At 36.6% G+C, this 23,379-nt stretch overlaps 1 protein-coding gene across 1 annotated transcript in view; it reads right to left on the reverse strand.

Annotated features, from left to right (window-relative positions):
* THSD7B (thrombospondin type 1 domain containing 7B) overlaps positions 1–23,379 on the reverse strand; it is a 538,929-nt gene that overhangs the window by 509,582 nt on the left and 5,968 nt on the right. Inside the window, exon 2 of the mRNA XM_054207661.1 lies at positions 20,744–20,837. The gene's annotated coding sequence lies outside the window, so the exon portion shown is untranslated. The remainder of the gene's footprint in view (positions 1–20,743; positions 20,838–23,379) is intronic.

The following is a 23,379-nucleotide window of genomic DNA, read 5'->3' on the forward strand; positions in this document are numbered from 1 at the left end:
CTGACCCAGTGAAGTTTTTCTTATGTTCAGGTTTCTTGAATTTGAAAAGTCCTACTGAGATCAGCAGGATGTCTAAATTCTTAGACACTACAGGTCTGAACACCCAGCATTTTGTAGGAACAATCAAGAGAAGAAGTAACTTACTACAAGACAGAAAGGTATTGAAAGTGTGTTGTACAATGTTGCAACTCCAGAGCTGCATGAAACCAGAGAGGCTTTATTTATATTTTTTTTTTAAACAGCTAAAAAAAGTTAGCAATGTAGAGACGGGGTTTGTGAGTTCTCTGAGAGAGGATGAAGCAATTTCATGAGAAAGCACAGAAAGCAGGAAGACAGTTCTGCTTCAGATTTGGCACTAGATGAAAAGCTAATGAAGCTGAGACTGATGGCAGAACTGCATTCCTGTAGTGGGACTGTGGCATGATTGCTGTCCTCCTACTTTGGACAATAGGAATCGGGAGTCGGGAGTTTTTCTTTAGTTGGACTTATTTGGACTGTCCAGATTCAGCAAGTGTGTCTCACTTTCAGCCCCAATAAATTCAGCATCTCTGAAAGAAATGTCTAGATATGCACCCTCAATCACCAGCCACTTCTAAAAATGTATTCTCAGTGATCTAGGGACATGCAAAAGCCTCAACTACAATAATTATCACAGCGGAGACTAATATATAGCTACAGACCGTGGGAGCACACAGTGCCCATAGCCAACAGCACAGGGATGACGCCCGGCAGACTGCTCAACAAGAAGGGAAACCCAGTATGAAAGACCGGTATGAGAAGATAAATTCCAATATTTTGGTCCTGAAGGTGAAAACAAAGAACATTAAGAGTACTGCCAAGACCAGAGATACAGAGACAGAAGACATTTTACCCCAGGAGAAAATGTACTGCAAACTTCAGTCATGACAAGTACATTATACTTAACCTCAAAAATATTTTACTTCAGCAGCATGAAAATTTCTAATTATTCTTATAGTTCTTCCTACAAACAAACTTATGGAGATTAGGTGCTGTTTGCTGATCAAAGTGTTAGAAACAATCAGTTACACGTGTAAGTGTGAAAACTGACAATGTCAGCATACAAGTGGAAAAAGGAAAGCATGTCTTTAATTAGCTATTTTGCATACAAAAGTCCAAACTGTGACACCTTATCACAAGTAAGATTAGAGATAGCATACAAACAAAGACAATGCATTTAGAAGTGCCAAGGACATTATCACATTCTTCCATTTACTGTCATGTTTAATACAGCAAGATTTTATACCAGTGGAAGAAAGCAAAAGAAAAACAAGCTTGCCTACATGTACATAAGCAAACCAACTTCTCTATGAACTTGGGCTCCAGCACCTCTGGCCCTCATAAGTGGAATTTGTTTCCTTTTACATCTACTGCCCAACTACTTCTTCAAATTGTTTGTGTAAACAGCAGGTATTCAAAACCGTGGAGGCCTTTTTGTCACCGTAGTATCAGGAGAACATGCTTGACCTAATGACAGCTTTCTGCACATACACAGACACAAAAGCATAACTGTACTCACCATCCTTCAGTTGCTTTCAGCTCCAACATTTTAAAGGGGCTCCTAGAGACGACAACGTTTTTGTCTCTTTAAACAAAAAGGTGGCATTCAAAGTCTACAGCAGGAAGCAGTCCCTCAGCTTTTCAAGAGTATACTTTTGGAAAAACTCAGTTAAAATAATCTTTTGACTTAACCAGAAATAATGATTTACCGTGAACTAAGAAGGAATTTCGAGAGATTCTGCCAGGATAAAAGTTTGAGTAGGAAGAAACATGGCTTAAATTTCTACCATGACTTTTGGAAGACGTAAAAGGCATAATTAATATTACTGTTGATAAAAAGAAGAAGTTGTCATCAACAAGCTCGCGGCTCGAACAGCTCTCCCAATGAAGGATGTAAATCCATTTTATTTTCACATTGGGAATCCACAATTGGAATATTAGGAACTTCTGGATTACAGGAAGGAAAAACACAGACTATTCATCGTTAAGAAGACACGTGGCAGAAAAAGCTGGCCAGCTAACTAACTAATGGAGAGTCTCCCTATTTTTCAAATTTAGAAAATCATCCATAATTATGTGGACCAGAGTCCTTGGCTGAGACTGGGATGTGGCCAAACTCCATACTGAGAACACAGCCCTCTGGGAATATATATGGCCATCAGATATCATTTGTAATAGCTGAAAGGAATCTAGGTCCTACGAGAGAAGAGCCAGCATGCACTAAACATAAGAAAAATTGGCATACAGCCTTCCAATGGAGGTGGAGATAATGTGAAAGTAAGTCTGGAAACTAAGACAAGGTTTTGCATGACTCCCCCAAGAGCTGGAACAAATTCAGGAACAGAACAGCTTTGGCCAACCCTGGCTTATTGTCATTACCTTGTTTACATTGTGCTTTATCTTCCGGATGACCACCAGGCAGAGCTGAAGATATAAGCAGCTTTCCCCCTCAGCAGCTGGCATATGCATACCAAGAACCTAGAAGACAGTCTGAGTCTGCCACAGGAAGAGTGGCTTTTCTTTTAGGTCCTGAAGAGAAGGAGATCACTCTCAAGTTACCCAAAAATCTGTTATAACAAATCTGTTACTGTTATAACCTCTGCTAAAAAGGAGAAAAGTATTCCAAATTTCATAAACCTGTATGTAGACTGCTACCGTCAGGAGAGATCTTGTGTCATAGACCATCCAAATGCCAGAACCAAGAGAAGTGTACCCAACTGAAGAAGATAACAGAACATTCCCTTGCTAACACTGTGTGGGTTTTTCCATTACCTACTGAAAAATTTGACTCCTGGAGACTTTGTGTTCATCACATCCACTGGAGATGCACAGTTCTGTCAGATTTATACGCATATGCTTATATGCAAAAGTTTCAAGGGAAAGCAGTGGTTCCCAAAGCTAAGTAGGTCTTCTGTGATGTGACAGAACAAGACTCCACCTTTTGAATGATAGATCCTAACATTTGGAATTGATTCCAGCACATAAGATCTGGTAGAAATAAAATCAAGATGGGTGGTTACATATACATCATGGCCTGCAATTCAGAAGAGACTGTTAGATATTGCCCGTGAGTCTTAAAGAGTTTAGAAGTGCAAAATAGACTGTGGAGTTTGTAAAACATTTCACCTGCCAGCTACTAAGATAAGGATAGAAAATAACTTAGTATGAGCAACTGCCACTGCAAGAACCTTAGATATTAACCCTCAAGGTAATAGAAATATTAAACAGCACAATCCTGTACAAACAGTGATACTGGGTTGCAACAAAGTGAAGAAATTTCCTATGAAATGAATTATAATGTGGAAATAAATTAAGATTAAGAGAGAAAAGTGAGTTAACCCTTTGAAATAACGATATTGTTAACAGCATCATCATCCTGAGCTTGAATTTGACAATAAAAGCATTCAACTAAAGTCTGAGATGGCTCCCTAGCCTGTTTTCTTCTTTTGATACTGGAAAATAAAGACTGTAAAACTCCTTTTCTCTGATATAGACCAGAAGACACTCTGTGGCTCCTAAATTATATGAGCAGTTACTTCATTTGGAAGGTCCACTGTGAAGGCAACAGCTGTGGAGTATACAGATTCAAGTAAATATAGTGGAAAAGAGAGCTATATTTTAAGTGTCTTACACGAGGCAGTGGAAGAAGCCACAACATTTCAGGTTCAGACTATAAATACATCCTTTCAAAATTTTTTTAGAATTTTTTAGAATTTGAACTGTCACAGGATTGTCCTAGTAAAAGCAGTTTGGCATGGGAAACTCTGAGTGGGTAGAGCAAAATGGGGAAGTTAGAAAATGAAGTATTTTAGCACAAAGCTACAATTAAAAAAATGCAAACAACCAGAAGTTCCTAAAAGGGAAACATCACAATCACAGCAAAGAGAATAGGGACAAAAAAAACCCCCCAGTATTGCTGTTTTTTTCCTTTGCTTTTTTTATTATGCTCTTGAAAAAGATTACCCAAGCAGTTTTTCCGCTGACAGTCAAGCACGATATAATTAGACATAGTCAAGTAAATTTGATATGTGAAAATACAATGAGATTTTCTTCCTTTTTCAGCAACTTCTTCCAGACAATTGAATACCCACATTGAGGAAGAAATACTGCATATTGCTAATATGCACAGCATTCAGGTCTGAATGTCTATTTCAGTTACCAATTTAGAACTGTGAAGAGACTTACATTTGTCTAACTCCAAAACTGGACTTGTAAAGCCACGTAATTTGTAACATATTATTTGATTTTTTGCAGTAGACAGTAAAAGGAATAATTTTAAATAAAAGCAGAATCAATAAGATGATAATTTATTTTACACAGCTTTCAAATACATCAGTATGCTAGTATTCTACATAACGGAAATACAAAATTATAATAAAAGTAATCATCAGGTGGTCAGTATCCAGCAAATGAAGGAATATTCTTTATTATCAGTACTCAGAAGTGAAGTCTTCTTGCAACATCTTTGTGACAATGGCCTTTTGCCAATGTTAGAGAAAGAATTTTTGTTGTTTCATAGTGTCTTTAGGACACTACGACCTAGTGATGAGTTGCACTTGGCAAAATATACAACTGATAGACAATTAAGAAAAATGAGCGCTTCTTAGTTTGATAGAAATCTTAGTATAAATGACACAATTTATAGTTTTAGCTAAATTAGCAGGTCAAATATAATGAGCTAAAAACATTATGGAAACCACAAACTGATTTATGTTCACTAAGATTTTGTCTATAGTCTGTTGTCTAGCTGAGACTAACTCAAGTTTTCTAGACTTTTTTGGCAATGAAAACAATGTCTGTAGAGCAGATGTCTGGTGGAAACAGAGACAAAAGCAATGTGATAGAAGTAATCATGCCAGATGTCCAGAGCAAGCAATTATTCAAACTAAAATTAATTGATAGGAGATCCAAATCTTAAGGCAGTGGTCACCCTTAGCCACTTACACCCTCGCAATACTGACAGAGGTGAGACTCGTATCAATTTTACAAGTAAAACCTATTATGTAGGTCAGTAGCTTTCGTCTCATAAAAAGTATTTTACAGCAATCACTCGAAAGGTTGCTATTATTCAGTGGCAGCTGACCAAAAAACATTTCTGCACAGAAATTTTCAGATTTTTCCTCAAAAGGTCAAATTCTTCTACATAAGGAAAAAGTAATTTTATGCTCAAAATCCAATATTATATAAGACAGTGTAGGAAAAAGAAATTAATCATTCCTTACTGAAAACACAGTGTTTAGGACTGTCAATTGGTTTAGTGTTTAGTTTAGTTTAGTTTCTTGATGAGAACAAATGGAAATACAGGAAATTCCATTTAACCATAAGAAAAAAATATTTTTCACAGTGAAGGTGGTAACAAAATGGAACAGGCTGCACAGGGAAGCGGTGGAGGCTCCATCCTTGGAGATACTCAAAACCCAACTGGACACAGCCCTGGGCAACCTGCTCTAGTTGACCCTGTTTTGAGCAGAGACTTTGGACTAGACAGTCTCCAGAGATGTCTTCCATTCTGTGATTTCTGTCAACCATTCTGTGATTTCTGTGAATGTGAAAAATGCTGGTGTTTAGGAGTTTTCTTTATTTTCCATTTATTATTGGTTCTTTTTCAACATTAAATGTCCAAGTGTCATCTCCATATCTTGTTTGAAATTATGGTAGTTTTGATTTCCAAAGTTTTCTGTCTACTAGTTATGAAACCATGCTTTAATTTTGATCTTACTATCCTCTAATCTGATTTACTTATATAGTCCCACTGTCCCACCCTCTTTCTTCCTTTCCCTCCTTAAATTTCCAGAGCACATAAGTATTCTAATTTATAACATCTTTAATCTGCAATGATCCCTTCCCTTCCAAATTGCTAAGACAATTTATTTTTTTAAACAATATTTTTGGAAAATTTTACTGCACATTTTATCGTAAGCACTTCTCTACGTTCTCCTTTAAAAAACGCAGTTGGTTACAGAAGTGTATGTTTCACTGTTTAGAATCAGGGATGATGACTTTAGTATATTTTATACCTTTCATAAAACTGCTGTTATTCAGGAACTGGTAGTTCATGCATCACCTGATCCGGAAGAACCCAGTTTGTTGAGAAGAAATTATTTTTTAAACATGCACACAAAAATCTTAGCTCTTCCATTCTTGAATGTCTACTGTAAACTAAGTACATTCAATATGAAATGTTATGAGTCAATTAAATATACAACCCATTTATTTTCACAGAAACACTTTTCAGATAAATGCTTAATGAATTAACACTACAGAATTCTCACTGTCTTCACCTCCTTTGGATATTAGAAGTACTGAGCTACATGATAAATTGTCCTTTCAAATTATCTACTTGGATGTTTACATATTAAACCTCTTTTGCAGGTACAGGTACGATGAGAACACATACGTTTCTGGTTTTACATATACAAGTATGCTGCATGCAAATGCTAGCATTCACAAACAATTACAAGTGCCACTTTTAAAACTAGTTTAGGTATTTATTTCTTTGTTACAATACATATTGGCAAATCAGACTATTATTTTTCATACTATTAATTTCATAATAAAAATGTATAGTATTAGTAATGTGAAATATAATTTCTTAGAAGCAGATTTTCAGTGGGATTTTTGCAGTAACAAGTGACCAATGCTAATCATATGTCTTGTTCTCTGCTTCACAGTGGAACTGTATTCCATTTTGGTAGGACACTTCACAGGCAAAAAGAGAAGCTTTGTAAACATCTACATTCATCATTACTAAAAATAAAATGTATACACTAACAAAGGCATTTAATAATCAACACTTGTTTGAGAATCATATTGTTACAGGAAACACTTCAATAGGACTCCAACCATGTCTTCTTTTGAAATTTTATAAGGTATCTTCCTTTGAAAGTATTTCAGACAAATTTGTTACAGAAGAAGTATTGATAATACCAAACAACAAACTTTCTGCAAAGTTCACATAACTGAGTCTTTAAAAAAATAGAGCATGCACCTTTCATATGATATGAGAATCACTGAATTTTTTGGATGATGTTGTAAATGCAATCAAAGCATGTTTAGTTTCATTTTGGTTTGTTAGAACTACAAAAGAAGAAGGAAGAAACAGCAATTTGCAAGGAGATGGAAAACAAGGCAATATAAATAGAAAAAATAGTTACACTTAATGAGATTTGTTTTCATTGGAACTGCTGCTGGGTTTCACTTTCAAACTACAGCGTTATCTACTTTCATTTGATTAGAAACAATGCTATGCAATCTGTCTGAGTTGCTTTGATTCTCTCACCAAATAAAAGAACAAGTGTGTCACACTTAAAGGGAGAAAACATTCAATTTAAGGAAATGAAAGAACAAAGAAAGAACCTAGTTACTTTAAATACAAATGTGAAGACAATTACATTAAAGATAGTAAATCACAGTCTGGCAAGATGTTGGTGGATAAAGTCTGTCCTGACACAAACCCACAAGGAATTACTAAAATTCACAGGATTACTTTGGAAGATCGCAGTTGTGGTTTTGTTTATACTAAACTCTCTATCTCAATAGATTAGCTTTTTTCTTTTTAGTAGTTGCTTCTAAACTTTCCCTTTATTGTAGTTTTCCATCATCATCCTTCAGTCTCCCAGTGACTAATGACTTTTCCATCTCTCCCTGTGCTGCAGCAGTGCTTGCCACCTTTTTTCCTTCAAACTGTTTAACATAATTAAGTAATTTCAGTTATCAAAGCATTTATTCCCAAACAGAATACAGTTTGACATTTGCTACTTCTACTTCATGTCTCTTTCTGTCCTGCATTCTCACAAGCTTATTGATTTCTCCAGCTGAAAAACTGATGTAACAAGACTTTGCCTCTTCCTGGAAGCCTTGCCTTGCTTGTACTTCTATACTCTCAGATCACCATAGCTACACCACTACTACTATGGATGCGCTTGTACCATCCATATGTCACATCACATTATTACATCATTAAACATGCATTCCTTTACCACCTAATTATTACTGACATCTTAGAAAAACTTTCAACTCCAACTCAAAAGTCATACTTATTACATATTATAAAAGAATAACTGTATTTATACTGCAGAGTTACATTGGTTTAAATATCTTAGTAAGCAATGATAAAATTTAAAAAACCCCTAGAGAGTTAGCCAGAATGCAAAAACTGTACAGCCAGCATGTTCTCACTAGACTTCATTCAACCCAACTGCTCATTCAGCCTAAATGAGGGAGTCAATTCTCTATCTGAAAAGATTGACAGGGCACACCATTGATCTTACCACATTATCTTCGATATGTAGAGAAATAAAATTTAAGAACTTACTAAGGACTTCAGAACAGGGTTCAAAATACCAAATATTAATTACAATATTAATACAATATTAATTACAAATTAATTACAAAATTAATTACAAATATTAATTACAATTGCTGTTTTCCCCATGTGAAGACTACAAAATGTTACTTAAAACTATATCAGGTTATCAAGCGCTCAGCCTTGGAGGATGCGTGTTCAGCTGTAGACTACAGAAGCAGAGTCTTCAGGAACAGTCTCTAGCAAACACTGTGGCCACAGATTTGGAACATATCTAATGGAATGTGATGGTAATTCCATGCAAGCTGCATCTAAGGGTCTCTATCTCAAAGCATACCACTTCAACTGGGATTTTATGGTATATGGCACTACTACTGACTCTGCACTTTTTGTGTATCTGAGTTCCCTCCCAGAAAGCTCAGGAATCACTTTGTGAAGCAGAATGGAGGCTAACTAGGAAAAAAAAAAGTTCTTTTCACAAGTATATTATGTTTCTAGTAGCAACGATGCCACAACTATGACAATCTGTGCATATAAGTGATTTAAGATGTATAGGGATAGTTAATATTTTTACTAGACAAAACAATATATTCGGTAGTTGCTTTACTTCAGGCTTAAATAAGAGTTTATACCCCAGAAAATCCAGCTGTTATTTCACTTAAGTAATTTTTCTAGTAAAAGATATTACTTCTTCATACAAGCCTTGACTTTATGTTCTCTTATTTGCTGCTTCCAACTGTTGTAAATTAACAGAGTTCACATGTTAAGCGTGTGGTTACTTCTAATGCACTAAAGGATCGCTTGTTGACTTCATCTTTTCTTTCACTTTTGAACACATTAATTTTTACCATACCTTTTGCCTTTTTAATACTTCTAATACCTGAATACTGCAAGCTTTTTCCTTTGCTAACAAAGTAAGCTACTGTCAGTGGTAACATGTTAATTCAAGTATATGTTTTAACAGGATTCCCAGGCCCTAATAACCATTACTTCCCGCATTCATGATAAAACCAGTGTGAGATGGCTACGTTCTCACATATCAAACAAAACTTCAGGACAACCCAGTTAAATGATTTGCCAACATACAACTTGATATAGCACTAACAATTTTCTAAGTCTTTCTCAATTACCCACATAGCTGTTCAGGACATACCAGGTTAAACGCTCATCAGCACTACTAAAGTGTTTGATTTAAATCACTTGTGCCATGTTTTGAGATACCTTTGGTAATCTTAAAATAAGAGGTTGAATGATACAAAGTGTTTTTTTAAACAGTTTGCCAAGCCTTAATGTTTCTTTACAACAACATATGGTATAGTCATTATTTAAAGGCAGGTTCTCAGCAGTACACATCTTTCACTATAGGGACTGAAACTGGGAACCCATCTGCTCATATCTATTAAATTCTCAAAACAATTTCAAACATTTGTGGAACTGATGACACTTTCAAATATGGTAGGATTTTTATAACATAGGCGAGTAACAGGAACATGATTTCACTTTAACCAAAATAATCTTAAACTGTTGTCAGAGAAAAGAAAAAAAGGGAATAAACAGCTGCAGTACTGAATCACGTTAAACACAATGACAGGGCTGTGTAATACAGGCTCCATGTTATAAAGCTTTCTTTTTTCCTTTAAACTAAGGAATGTGCAAATGGTAATCACACTAGTTCAACAGCAAAGTGCTTTACAGCACACCCAAAAATGTGGAGGTGATCTCTTTTATTGTGGCAACTAAAAATATAAAGAAGAAGTCTTTGAAAAATTTTATTTTAATTTGTTTTATCAGAGCTTGTGAGCAGTAAAAAAGAAAATCAAAGGGTTGCCCTGTGTGGTGCCTCTTGGTAAAATAATCAGCTTTGAAGTTATTCTTTGGATAACACAAGACACTGGGTTAAGTAAGGGGCACCTCCTTAGGATTTATTCCCATTTGACACAGCACTGCCAAACATATGTAAATTTTATACTAAACTAAATGTGAAAACACGTACTATATTAAACAACCCTATAAACACTGTGATCGTACCCTAAATAACCACATAGATGAGAAAAAGACAGAGGAAAACATGGAAGAATAAAATCAAGGAAAAACTAGGGGAAAAACTTATAAAATTAAAGAAAAACTGAACCACTGATCCATCGATATTCTTACACTGGCTACTCCCCAGCTGGAGTAATACATCACAGTTCAACAAGTCATCAGCTATGATAACTTAGACAACAAAGGATCAGTACCTATATACAGAATAAATTAAATCAGATTTGTTCTTAACCTCATAGCCATCATATTTTGACAGTTAATTATGTTCATTTCAAGAAACATATCTCAATTCACAATAACTAAAATGCTCACTATGACTGAAAATCTGTTCATCTTTTACCTCATAAGTTTTTTTCTGTTAATTTACTGTTGTGGTTTGGGCTGGACTGGTCACACCACCAACTGAAAAGAAAATTGGTTCTGTTTTGCCTCACACCAGGACATGCATTGATTTTATTGCCTAACATGAGGAAAAATTAAAAATAGAGGGGGAAAGAGAAAGAAACAGAAACAAACAGAAAAAAAAGATCAACAGTAAAATGAGAAAAAACACAGAGGTCCTCACAGCAGCAGTATCTTGAGTACAGGATTACAAACATACACGCAACCTTGGACTTTTCTACAGAATTTTTAAACTGAATATATTCTGCCTTGTACCATAGCTTTCCATAACGACTTGCAATAAAAACTTGCATATACTGGAATGGCATCTTGATAAAAGGTAAGGCCTTGCCTAAAATTGCTTATACAAATAAGATATAATGTATGTTCGAAGTAGCAAAATTACTTAAAAATTCCAAAAATGCAAACCCTCTATGTATGGACATTCTTATTCCAGAATAAAATCACTCAAGAGTGACAGTAGCAAGAAAATCCATGGAAACTGTTTTAATACAGTTAACAGTTTGTCTCCTGTACGTATGAACCTTCTGAAAAAAAGATCACAACTCCTCCTACACTGTTCAGATAGCTCAATGAACACCACATATTTTTGTTCATTATTCATTTGAAGGTACAGAACATTTGCAAAAGGTGTGACTTTTTGATGCTGGTCATTACAGTTTCCTCCTGATACTTCCATACAACTTCATTACTGGAATTATCAAACTGTAGTCTTTGCTTGACATATATTTACTACCAGTTGACTCTATTTTATCATCACAATATACTTACTGGCCAATTATATTAAATTAATTGAAAAATTCTGTCTCTTGATAGCAAATATCATAGGAAAAAACATATTGAAAATTATTATTTACATTTCTGATACTATTTTGCCACTGGAATATGGTATACTATTTCAAATACACTGTGGATGTCCAGTAAAGTAATCTCAGACAAAACAGCGTGAAATTCCTCAAATTTATCTAGGTGATTTTTAAATTATATTGTAGGAATGATACCATGCCAAAATGAAGGCAAGCATAAGAGGGAGTCAATAAAGAAAAAAAATCTAGGTGTCAAGACATATTTGTGGAATCTATGGAAACCTCATCAAAGTGAACTAGATTTGTATCAAAGACATTTTTTGTGATGTCCAAATGAAATTGAGTTAATGTGCTTGGAAATCTATGTCTCGACAAAGCTGAATGTTGGTCTGTAAAAGTTAGACTAACAATTGACAGTGCAGCCTTCAAATCAAGGTGGCATTTCAGAGCTTAAAATACCTAACAGGATGATCAGAGGAGTTTTGTAAAAGGCGAAGAATTTCAGATTTGAACATAGGCTCTCAGCTTTAAATGGTGTCTCTATAGACATCAAAGAAAAAAACTACTGATGCATAAAAATATACAGCAGTAAGTATTGCAACTAATCTACTGCAATAACTTTTCATTCATTTTGATAGTGGATGGGATTATCAAGATGGAGCAGATCACGGAAGAATCATTTTGTACAATAAAGATCATACCACAGTAGTAAAAATTTTAGGATACTTCCAGTCCTCAGCCACAGACCCTTCATCTTTTGATAACATTCTGCTTGTTGAGTGAAGATTTTAATGAAAACAGTATTTCAGAACTTCCTTCCTTTGTGAGTATATGTCCTCACCTTAACCTTATTTTAACATTGTTTTTTGTGTGGGCGTTTATTGTATTGTAGAGTATGGTAAATCTGATAAGAGAAAAGCAAAGACTGAGCCCAGTCTTATTGTATCAGAATGGCTGAAATAATTACATATCCTGGAAAACCTGGGAATTTCTGACCGTACTTTCAGACACAGAATGGATACACAGTTTTTGATTACAGAAAATTCTCTTGCAGTCAAACACAAAGCTAAACTTCAGTTGCATTCTCTGATGAACAATCAACACGGCCCATTTCCTGGGCTTTGGGAGAAAAACTGTTTCTTGCGCAAGCCAGTGAACTGAGAATAATAGGAATGATATGCTTGATGACAGCAGCAAGATAGAATCTAAAAAATACCCCAGAAGACTGCACTTTTGAATTAAAGTATGACAGGGACAGCACATCGGATGTTTAATCCCAAAAGATTTGCTTCTTTCATTGCCCAATAAGATACAGCTGTAACTGTAAAAACCACCCATTACCTGGATAGTTAATTCTCCCCAGACATTCTAACTTGTTTCTAAAAAGATCACAACGGTTATTAAAAGGCAACAAAAAAACCCAGTTTACATTCTGGTTTCCAAAGGAAACAAAATTATTTCCTTTATCTATATTTTATTTTATTATAGCTTCTTTTCATGCTGTGTGATGCAGAAGAAATGTAATTGTCTAGGTTTATTACCTCATAGGACAGATTTTTTCAGATAGAATGGAAATATTATTCGCAGTACTTTGGGTATTTTTTGCAAAGAGAGTTTCCTGTGCTCTCACCATAAAACATCAACCAATTCTGTAACTGAGAAAAGATCCATGCTGCTTCCACCTGAATCTGTTAGCATTGTTCCTGAAATTCAGAAGTGGCTGGCTGCTGCAGAGCAGTGGCCTTCACACAACAGGACAGTATGACAGCATATCCATATTCTTGGAGCATGGATTCAGTCCCCAATATCTCATCAGTCTCCTGTACAATAATGACTGTCCAATTCATGTGAATATATTAAGCACATTCATACTACTTCCTATAAATACCTAGAGGAAAACCAAAGGTGGCTGAACAACTTCATGTGAGCAGAGCTCCTGGCAGCAGGCACCATAGAAATTGTTCACCATAGAAAAATAATTCAAACTTATAATAGATGCATTTTTCTGTAGGGACTTACAGCTCTTCTAGAGTTCCTACAATGACCAATCATATTGATATATATTTTCTTGAACCCTTACATTTACAAAAATAATCCTATCATCAATAGATTACAGTTTGAAAGAGACTCCCTTTACAGGCAATCCTTTTCAAAATTATTCATAATATACTTCCCTGTGCTTCTGGAAACTGTCAAAAATTGGCTTCATATCAGATGGAATATTGGTCTGATTTAATACAGCATTTCCTGTTTGGATATTTAACTAATTCTAGTATTTTCTCCAGGCTTGAGTTTTCACTAAGAAAGCATACTGCAACAGCCTCCAGTGAAGGCTGTTTCAGTGCTCATTTCCTGAATCTGATCTTGACTTCCCAGAGAATTAACCATTTAGTTCAGTGAACTGCTAACTCTTAAAGTAGTCAAGATGTACATCTTCACAGCTATTTACTTAACAACTCTGACAACAGAATTTATTTGGAATCATTTGAAAGCTTGTTCCATAGAGCAAGGACTCCAAATTTCCAAATCATTAATAACTTAAATTTCTGATAAATATTTCTGAATGTAAAAATGAATACTCCATATCTATAAATGAGAGGAAAAAGAGACTTGGACAACAAACAATAAATTTAAGCTCCTTTGGAAACAGCAAGGCTTCTTAGGACTCAGCTCATTAATTTTCCCTGGGAGATATGCAATTGAAATTCAGTGAGAGTTAAACACTTGACTCCCTTAGGTTCTTTAAAATCCCAGATGAAGTGATATTTAACTAATTCCCACACTAACAGAAATTAGTCATTTGGCACAACGATGCAATTTAATTGTTGGTGACTATAAAAGAGTCAGTCCCCGGCACAGCGTTTAATGACGTCATTATAGGAGCTCACATGCCCTGTCCCGCTGGGCTAAGAGCAGCTGAGCTCACTGGCCTGAAAGCCCGGTCACCTGGAGTGTGATACAAGGCAAGTAGTTGCATTGGAAGATGTCTCTCATTACCTGCAGTAAGGTTGTGTACGGGCATTCAGCTCTCCACAAGCACTTTCTGCTTTTCAGAAGCATGTATATTCTACATATTAGAAGTAATATATTCTTTGGGTGTGAGCATCCTCACATGTTCTATAAAATCAATGAAATGAGATCCCTCTCTGGCATGTATGAAATACAATTAGACATCTCTGCAGAGAGTTTCTGTTGAATAGCAAGAGTTTTTCTCTCCGTTCCTAGTTTGTTTTCCCTTTTTCATTCTCAGTGCCCTCACTTTGCTGCCAGAAATTTCTAAAATGGTGAGCTCACTCTCCCCCCTCCTCCTTTCTTTCTTCCTTTCTCTCCCTCCCTCTGCCCGCCGGTGGGTTTCAATGGGCTCCTGCAGTTACTCAGGCGGACAGCATTCCGTTGCCGAGCAACTCCCTGAAAAGAAGCACATGCTGCTGCTGCACAGACAGAGCCTGCCCGTCTGCTCCAGTGATGCTGTGGCCTAATTTCTACCTCTCTTGTCTTAGATACAAAAGGGAACATCTCCAGAGTAGAGGGTTAGGGAGTACTGAATTCTCTGCACTTTTTTTTGTTGTTTGTTTTTTCCCCGCTCTCCCGATCGGGTGCATCCCCTTCCATCTCAGGGCCCCCAGAAGTCATGCATGTCTAATCTGCATGCCTGCGTTTGGGACCGTTCACTAGGCTTTGTAGAATACTGACAATTTTCTGTTAGCTTTTGGCTGAGTTAATAGTACTTGTGGAGATCTTGTTAAGCTTTCCTGTAGCTCTCCCATAAGGGCAGTTTCGCATGTAAATTCTCAAGGTCATTCATCTTTTCCTACCTGACTCTTCATTGCCTGGGTGTTTTTTTTTTTTTTAAAGGCCTCTTTAGGAATGCAAGCATAGCCTTTCTTGTTTTCCCTCTTTTCACTGTGCTTTCCTCAGAACAAAGAACAGCAAACTAAGAAATTCCTTTGGTTTTTCCACAGCCTGAAGAAAGATCACTGCTTTATCCATGGATTTAGTTTTGGACTGCCTAATCTTCTCAAAAGGCAGGCCCATACAGATTCAGATTTTGTGGTTTGAACTTAGCACTGCAATCACAATCGTTCACTGTCTTTTACAGACAGTATTATCATTAGGTAAAAAACAGTCAGAGTAAGATGCAAGTTTCCTTATATTTATTGCCAGCTTTCTTAAATTTACTCTTAGCATGTTTTTTAACACAAGGGTTGCTTATGTTAGTTGTCTTTTGTCAGTTCTGGTACCAACTCAGCAGCTCGCTCAACCTGCAAGCAAACGTGAACCTCAGAGAGAAGCTGCGCTGTATTCAGTCTGACAGCCTAATATTGCTCTGGTGCTCTGGGTATTCCGCTGATCCTCCTCTCGCTTCTGGACCAAGTCTGAAGTCCCAGTCCTAATCTACAAATCCCTAATTTGGTTAGTGTGCATCTACTTTAAGGGCAGTCAAGAATCTTCACCCACTGATCCCCAGAGTCAGCACTACACTACAAATTTCTGCCAGCACAGCTACGTCAACACAAACTGTGAAAAACTTATAACCTCCAACTGACACTGCCATACCAGTAAATGCCTGGTTCGGCCTCGTTTATACCATCAGGGCAGCACATTTGTCAGCTTAGTTTGTGCCTTCAGTAATGTGCTGTAATTAAACAGGGAAAAACCACAGTGGCATGGAAAAACATGGGAATTGCAGGTGCCCTGTAACAGATATGACCAGGGGCAGTGTCTGTGGACACATTACAAGAAAGACTCTGCAAGACACAGAGATCCAATATCTCTGTAGAAAAATGGTCCCAGCCCAAACGTTCCATTTCTTCCCAATGGCACAGTACTTGTGAGATTGCACTTTTTGTTCCAGTGTACTTTATGTGTCTAGTGCTGTGGATAAGATTCTGGCTATCTTTTCCATATCTTTTGCTTATCTCCTACACAAAGGATCAGAACTGTTCAACTGTGTGGTAGCCATAGTTCTGCAACACTAAATGCAAATAGAATGGTGAAGTCTCATCCTCCTGGAGCAAAAGGATATTTCAGTCCCTGAGAGTTTCACGTGCTAGGCAATCACATTATTTACAAAATGTTTCGAGACCTTCTGGAAAGAAAGGTGCTATATACAGGCAGAACAATAGTTAGTACTTGCATGAGTCACACATACGCAACTTTCAGTATTATACAACTCTTCAAACATCCTTCCTCCGCAAACACATTCTGTATAAGATGAAACATGTGGGACTTTTCTCCCTCAAAAAGACAACTTAATAGAACTAAAGAAACAACAAAATGTCTTAATGTTACATTAAAAATCCACACTCCCACTTGAAGCCAATCTAAAAGGGAAAATAAGGCAACAGAAGTGCTTATGGCCATGGCAAAGCTAATGAAAAAACAAATAAATTAGGTGATCCCTTGCCAAACAGGTAAAGAACTGAAGAATATCAACACAAGCCAATTCGCCATATGGATACCAATTTCTTACTCACTGTCCAGAGGCAGTCTATGTGTTTCTCTATGTATTTTCGGATCTTGCATCAATTCAAGATGATACTACAGTTTGGCCCACAGCCAGAAAGTGGCAAGTGAAATAATGTTCCAGTACTTGCACTGTGAACACACAGCTGGCTTCAAAGGGAAATGGACTAATCCTACTTCATTTCCCTTCTTCAGTATATGTTTAAAGAGCTTTGGTGCACTGAAGGAAATCGACCAGAATTCATTAGTTCCCTTCTGATTCAGCTCATTGCTGTTGGAAAGGGAAACAGGTTGGGATTGCAGGATCCTACTCAATTTCCTTTTGAAGCAGACTGTAAGCCAATTCTGCTCTCAGTTGTACACGCACAGATCTTCACTAATGATGCATATATTTAAACGTAATACCACTCCAAACTGGCTAAAACATATAAAGACTATGAAGGGAAGAAAAAATATTTAAAAAATATTTTTTTAAAAAATTAATCTATTTGACTGTACTTTTGCTCAAGAGAATTCCTGAGAAACAAACTCAGAAAATCAAGAGAGGAATTTCAAGAAAGAGACATAGGAGAAAAGAGAGAGGGGGAAACCCAACTGAGATGAGGAAAAGATCACAATGAAGGAAAAAAAGAAGATTAATTTTATAAATATAACATAGACATTCTTTGCTATTCAATGGAAAACTACAGGAAACTAAAACATTGATTGTAATAGCTAAAAATCCTAGAGATCATTTTGATCTTGTTTGGTTGTTGGAGGTGGTTTTGGAAATGGAGACATGAAGCTTAATCACTTGCTCTGGAGAGAAAGTTCTTCTTCCCATTCGTAATCAGATCTCTCCATTTCTCTCTTCAGAGCTCATGTCATATTTTTATGAGCCTCCTTAAGGCTACTGGAAGCAATAGGTTTTCAAGTGATTCTGGGCTATATCCTGTTCAGTTTAAGGCCACCACTTTTAAGACAGTAAGCCAGAACCAACACTCTTCCAAAGCAAGCCTACAATTAACCACCTAAGTAGAAAGTCACTTGTGACAAAGAAAGCAGAACAGAAGAAAGCTACAGGGTTCATGATGGGACCGTGGCTTCAGTTGAATCAAGTAAGAACAACATATAGAAATCACTTTTTGTAACTGTAGTGAAGACAAAGAAATACTATTGCTGTAATGAACTGTCTCTTAAGATTGAACTGTGACACTTTAAATGGTGAACAGCCTTATGAATTTGGTTTGCCTAATTACAAATCCATGAGCTTGAAGCAGTACATTGCACAGAAAAAGTGTCCTGGAGTTGGAATCAACCAAAAAGCCTTCAAAATAGCAACACTGTTTCTAAGAAGAGATGGGTGATTCCAAACCCCCTAAATTTTAGAAGCTTTTATTGTCTGAAATTGTAGAGGTGTCTGAGGAGCTCTATGCAACAATTTAAAAATTTGATTCCTTACAAGTTAGCTGCAGAAATATAGTACAGACACAATTTATATCCTGCACTATCAGGAATGCACAGGAAAATGAAGGACAATTAGAGATCAAGTAATGGCTCAGTGATTCTGTAGAACACCGTACCACCTAGAGAGTCAGTTAAAATGAGATTATTTTCCTTTGCTATTCTATGTCAACCTCAATTTCCAGCTTTAACTTTTATCACTAGACCATAATTTAAAATGTTATTCAACCTACTCTAGAAAATATTGTATGACATTTATAACTTATAAAGGCTGAGAGCTTCATATAGAAGCACAGGGACAGACACAGCAATAAGGTAAATAGTCTGTTCTCTTTGCATGCACAACTTATTTTCTCACTGCAAAGACAAAGGTTGAATGTCCCATCCCTCTTTAGTTGTCGTGAATGGATATTGTACAGGAAGAAATCAGTCACCACTTGTAGATAACATCACAAACAAATAAATACATGAAACAAAGGCATTTCACAGCTCAAACATTCAAAGTCAAATCTAGTTTATTAGCATTTTTCTCATTTTTGTAGTTTAATGTACTTCAGTTTCAAAGTACAAGGCAAGTGATACAAAGGCAACTCTAGATCAATCAGCTCAGCGAGTATAACTGAATTTTTTTAATCCTTTCTTGTTTGCCACATTTATGTTTCTTTTATTATTCTTGTTTGTTACACTGATCACACAAAAGGTTTTTGTTTTGTATTCCCTTCGCAAAATCTGCATTGTCCCTCTTCTTACCTCTTCAGTTTTACTGTCTCTTGTAAAGAACCATTTTCTGTTGCCCATGCTGTGCATATATATGACTTAAATTTCACTTGATGTCACCTCAGAATTCAAATTTCCCTCCAATTTGAGATCAATTATTCTGCACAAAGATAAAACTATATTCTAAATATATCCCAGCCCTTAACAGAGGTGAGAATTTTGTTTTTCCTGTCAGAAACACTTCAGCTTGCAAACATATTCCAGCAAAAACTTCCCTTGATTCCTAATGTAAAGAGCCATAAGTTGCTTTTCTGAAAATAAAAATGAAGTGCAGAATGAGAAATCTAGTTCAATAACCTAACCAACCATGGAGACAGAATTACTATTTACAAATGGGAGTCAGTGTATTCAAGAAGAATTGAGCTCTTGAAGACATAACAGGAAAAGAAAACATCCTTTGATTTACATCAGAGAAGTCTCTTAGACCTCAAATGGGAGGCAGCGAAATACTGAGGGAGAGAGATTAAATACTGTGGCAAGAGGTAGAACATAATGACAAAGGAACACCTGCCCCTGCTGCCATTCTTTGACAGGTACCAAATGACCATGTTTGTCTGCAAGCAAGTTTTAATACACTGTGGAGACCAATGCAGGCTGCCCAGTGGAGGAACAAAAGGAAAAGGAAAGCGATCAGGAAGCCAGGAAATAACCAAGTCCTCCCACTGTGCACTGCACATAGTGCAAACGCTTGTGCAGACCACCCTGGACAACAAAGGAACGGCGTGCTGTTTGAGCAACTCATCCTTCTACTTATGCACAATTAGGAAAGGAGGGACAGGGATCATGGATGCCACATAACCTTACAGTGACCTTGGTAATAGGTACTCTGAAAATACATGATGGTTACTTCAAATTACAGACATAGATATACCACCCACATTCATCAACCGTACCTCCTAGTCCCAACACCTTTTTTAGACATCACAAACTAAGAAGAGTTAGGTTTGATATCTACAAACTTATTCTCGCTAAGAAGTTTAACCTATGACTTGTCAGTATTATCCCATCTCCTTGATTCTTCAAATATAAAATATCATAAACCACTAGCAATTCAACATTCCCACTAAACAATACAGCCTCCTAAACAAAAGGCTGAGAATTTTGACATTACGTAACAAACCCACATATTTCTCAACTCATTGACACAAGTGCTTTTCCTAGTAATTGTGCCCAAATCAAGAAAAAATAGAGGGTCTCTTTTAGCAAAAAGTCCAGTAGCTAAAGTCTAAGTGCAAAAAGGATGTATTAAAATCTTCCTCTTCTGTTCAACCTTGGATTAATCATCTGTCTATTTACCAGGGATTTAGGAAGAGCACAAATAGAACCCAGCCTATTATTATGCATTAAAAAGTAAGCTTTCTGTATGAGAATGCCCTCACTTGCTTCACTGTACCAGTTCAAAATATGTGATGCGTAGCTACTGAGAAATGTGGAGAAATTATTTCCACTACAAGTATTAGAAAATGTTGTGTTTAACACTAACCGGGTCCAGCTGGCTTCTTTGCTTTCTCAACAGACTTCGTAGCTTCCTTGAGTTGTTTTCTAAGGTCTTCCTTTGGCTAGTCATGTTTACAGCACTAGGAGAGGAAGAAACAAAGCAATTGTAAAGCCTGTTAAGAAGCAGTTCATGTGCTATTAAAGGTGACCTTTCCACTTCCAGTTCTATTTGTTCTTCTTCCTCTCCAAAGAGGGTCAAATCTTTCAGTTTAAAATCTGAGCACTCTTCAACAGTCAGGTCTCTGAAAAAAGCATTCAAAGCTAAGTTCTGAGATGTCCTGACCTTCTGAAAAGCTTAGAGCCGCATTCTAAGAAAGTGACAAAGGATCACTCCATAGCAGGTTGAAATCTAATGATATATTAGACTATAACACAACCCTAAGCATCCTTCATACTGGATAAAGAAACTGTTAGTCACAGCAGTGCAGTAAGCATAGTGGTAGTCTCCAAATGCAGAAAGATGCACATCTTCTCAGAATGATTCACACTGTTAGACAAACATGCCTTTGCAAACAGCTGTCCCACACAAACTACTGCCCACTGTCTCTTTCTCAATTGTTCACCACACTGCCCTTCAGTGGAAATTGATAACCCTTACCTATGCCGTCTGTTCACAAGAGCATTTCAAGTATGGTCAGCCAGGTTAGATTAAACAAATGTCAGAGCTTTGCTAACCTGGATGACTTTGAAATGGACAGGGGTGCATTTATAGGGGTAGTTCAGTCTGAGGGTGCAGCTTCACATTGAACTTAATTTGGTGTAAATGCAGATTACCACAGAACCTAATCTTTAAGACAGTACTGTGGGCAGCCAGTCTCTTTAAGTACTTCAAGACAGTACTGTGGTACTTCTCACTGCTAGAAAAGACTATTGTCCCTGGTTTGCTGTTAGATATTTATTAGGGAAATTTTGCAGATCCTCAGGTTCTTCACCCACATGATCTCTAATTTTTTTTTTCTGTAGCTTGATCCTTCAAGTGATAAAACCTTGCACCCAGTTCTTGAACCTAATGCTCAGCTTTGCTAACTCCTCCTCGTCAAGGAAGGCAGATGAGGTTTTGGATTTCTGCTAGTGTGTTTTAAGTTGACAATCAAAAAAAAAAGGGCACCCAAGTCTTTATTAGCTGAATAACTGCAGCAAAGGCAAAACCACTGCAAACCTAGATAACTGATAGAGCAAACTGAAAGATGTACATTTTAAGTCTGTTCCACGTGGTGTAGCTTAGTATCTTTCATATCTTATTTTCCACTAGATGGGTTCAAGTCTACAGATCATGGAATCTAGAATATAAATACAAAAATATGGAAAAACTAACAGAAAGACCTTGGCAATCACATAGTTAAATCATACAGCAGCCAAGCAAAATTAACAGGAATGTCCTCAACAATCCAAAAAAAGGAGTAATCTATCAAGGTCTGAGAAACAGTCTTCAGCAAAAAAAAAACCCAACCCTGCTGTCAGGTAATGTATTTAGTCATTTTGAACGAAGGACAGCTAAAACAAAAACCTGTTATGATGTAGATTTGCATTTTCATTTGTAAAAAGCAGATGGGATATACCACGTTAATCATCCTGTTTATACGTTTCTCTGGTACTGGCTGTGAACCATTTACTTATCATTTTATGTCTTACAAAAAGCAGCAAAATGTAGACTAAAGAACTAAACCAGCAGTTCTGTGTGCACTCCCTACAATCTTGAACACCATAAAGTTTATAAATGCTGACAAGTTTTGCTCAACAGACAAGAGGAGAGAGGAAGTACACCAGTGGAAAGTAGCTGCAGTTTGCATCGTGTGCAGATCATACTGGTGTTCCCAGAACGCACTAGGCTGTAGGTACGCATATCATTTAATCACACCAGTTGCTTGAAGTGAAAATGGGCGTGATATTCTTCCTGCTCCCTCTAGAAGAAACTAACAAAACACGTTTCTAGAACTCAGGATTGCATCACATAAAAACACGTTAGGTTTCCAAAGTGAGGTGTTCAAAATGAAGGCCCAAATCTTACAGAGATGTGATAAACTTGGCACTGTATATAATCCTACTACCTGAAAATCAGAGGAACTTGATTTTCTAGGTATTTAGACAGTTCTGAAAATCTCAATTCTGTAGAAACATTTATCAATCTGTTCTGATCAAATTCAAAATTTATACTATTTTTTACTGATATGTGGGAGCCATCCATAAAGGACAAGCAGTACAGACGTTTAAATGACAAAAGCATGGGGTTCTCCCCCCAAAATGAAAATGACCATCCTTCTTTTGTCCAAGGCTCAAGAAAAATGCCTATAAACTGAGAACAAATCTAAGCAAAGAACAATCCTCCCCAAATTAAATTTTAATAATTAAAAGAAATTTAGAAGACAGAGTACAACCTTTATAAAAGAATTTGCTGAATATCTTTGTCAAAATCCGCTATCAAATAAAATTTGATTTTTCTTATGATGGTGAAGGCAAAGGATGGAGTCGTACCTAGTTCAAATCGCACCACCCTGGTGAGATGGAATTATCTCAGTTTACAGAAGGAGAGGTTTGATCCTGACGGCGTTTGCCTGAAGCTCTCTGGTAGAGAAAAGTTTGAGCTATAATGACAGAGTGTGCAGAATGACCCATATTACCTTT

The sequence above is a fragment of the Rissa tridactyla genome, chromosome 7 (genome assembly GCF_028500815.1).
Source record: "Rissa tridactyla isolate bRisTri1 chromosome 7, bRisTri1.patW.cur.20221130, whole genome shotgun sequence".
NCBI classification, from domain to species: Eukaryota; Metazoa; Chordata; class Aves; order Charadriiformes; family Laridae; genus Rissa; species Rissa tridactyla.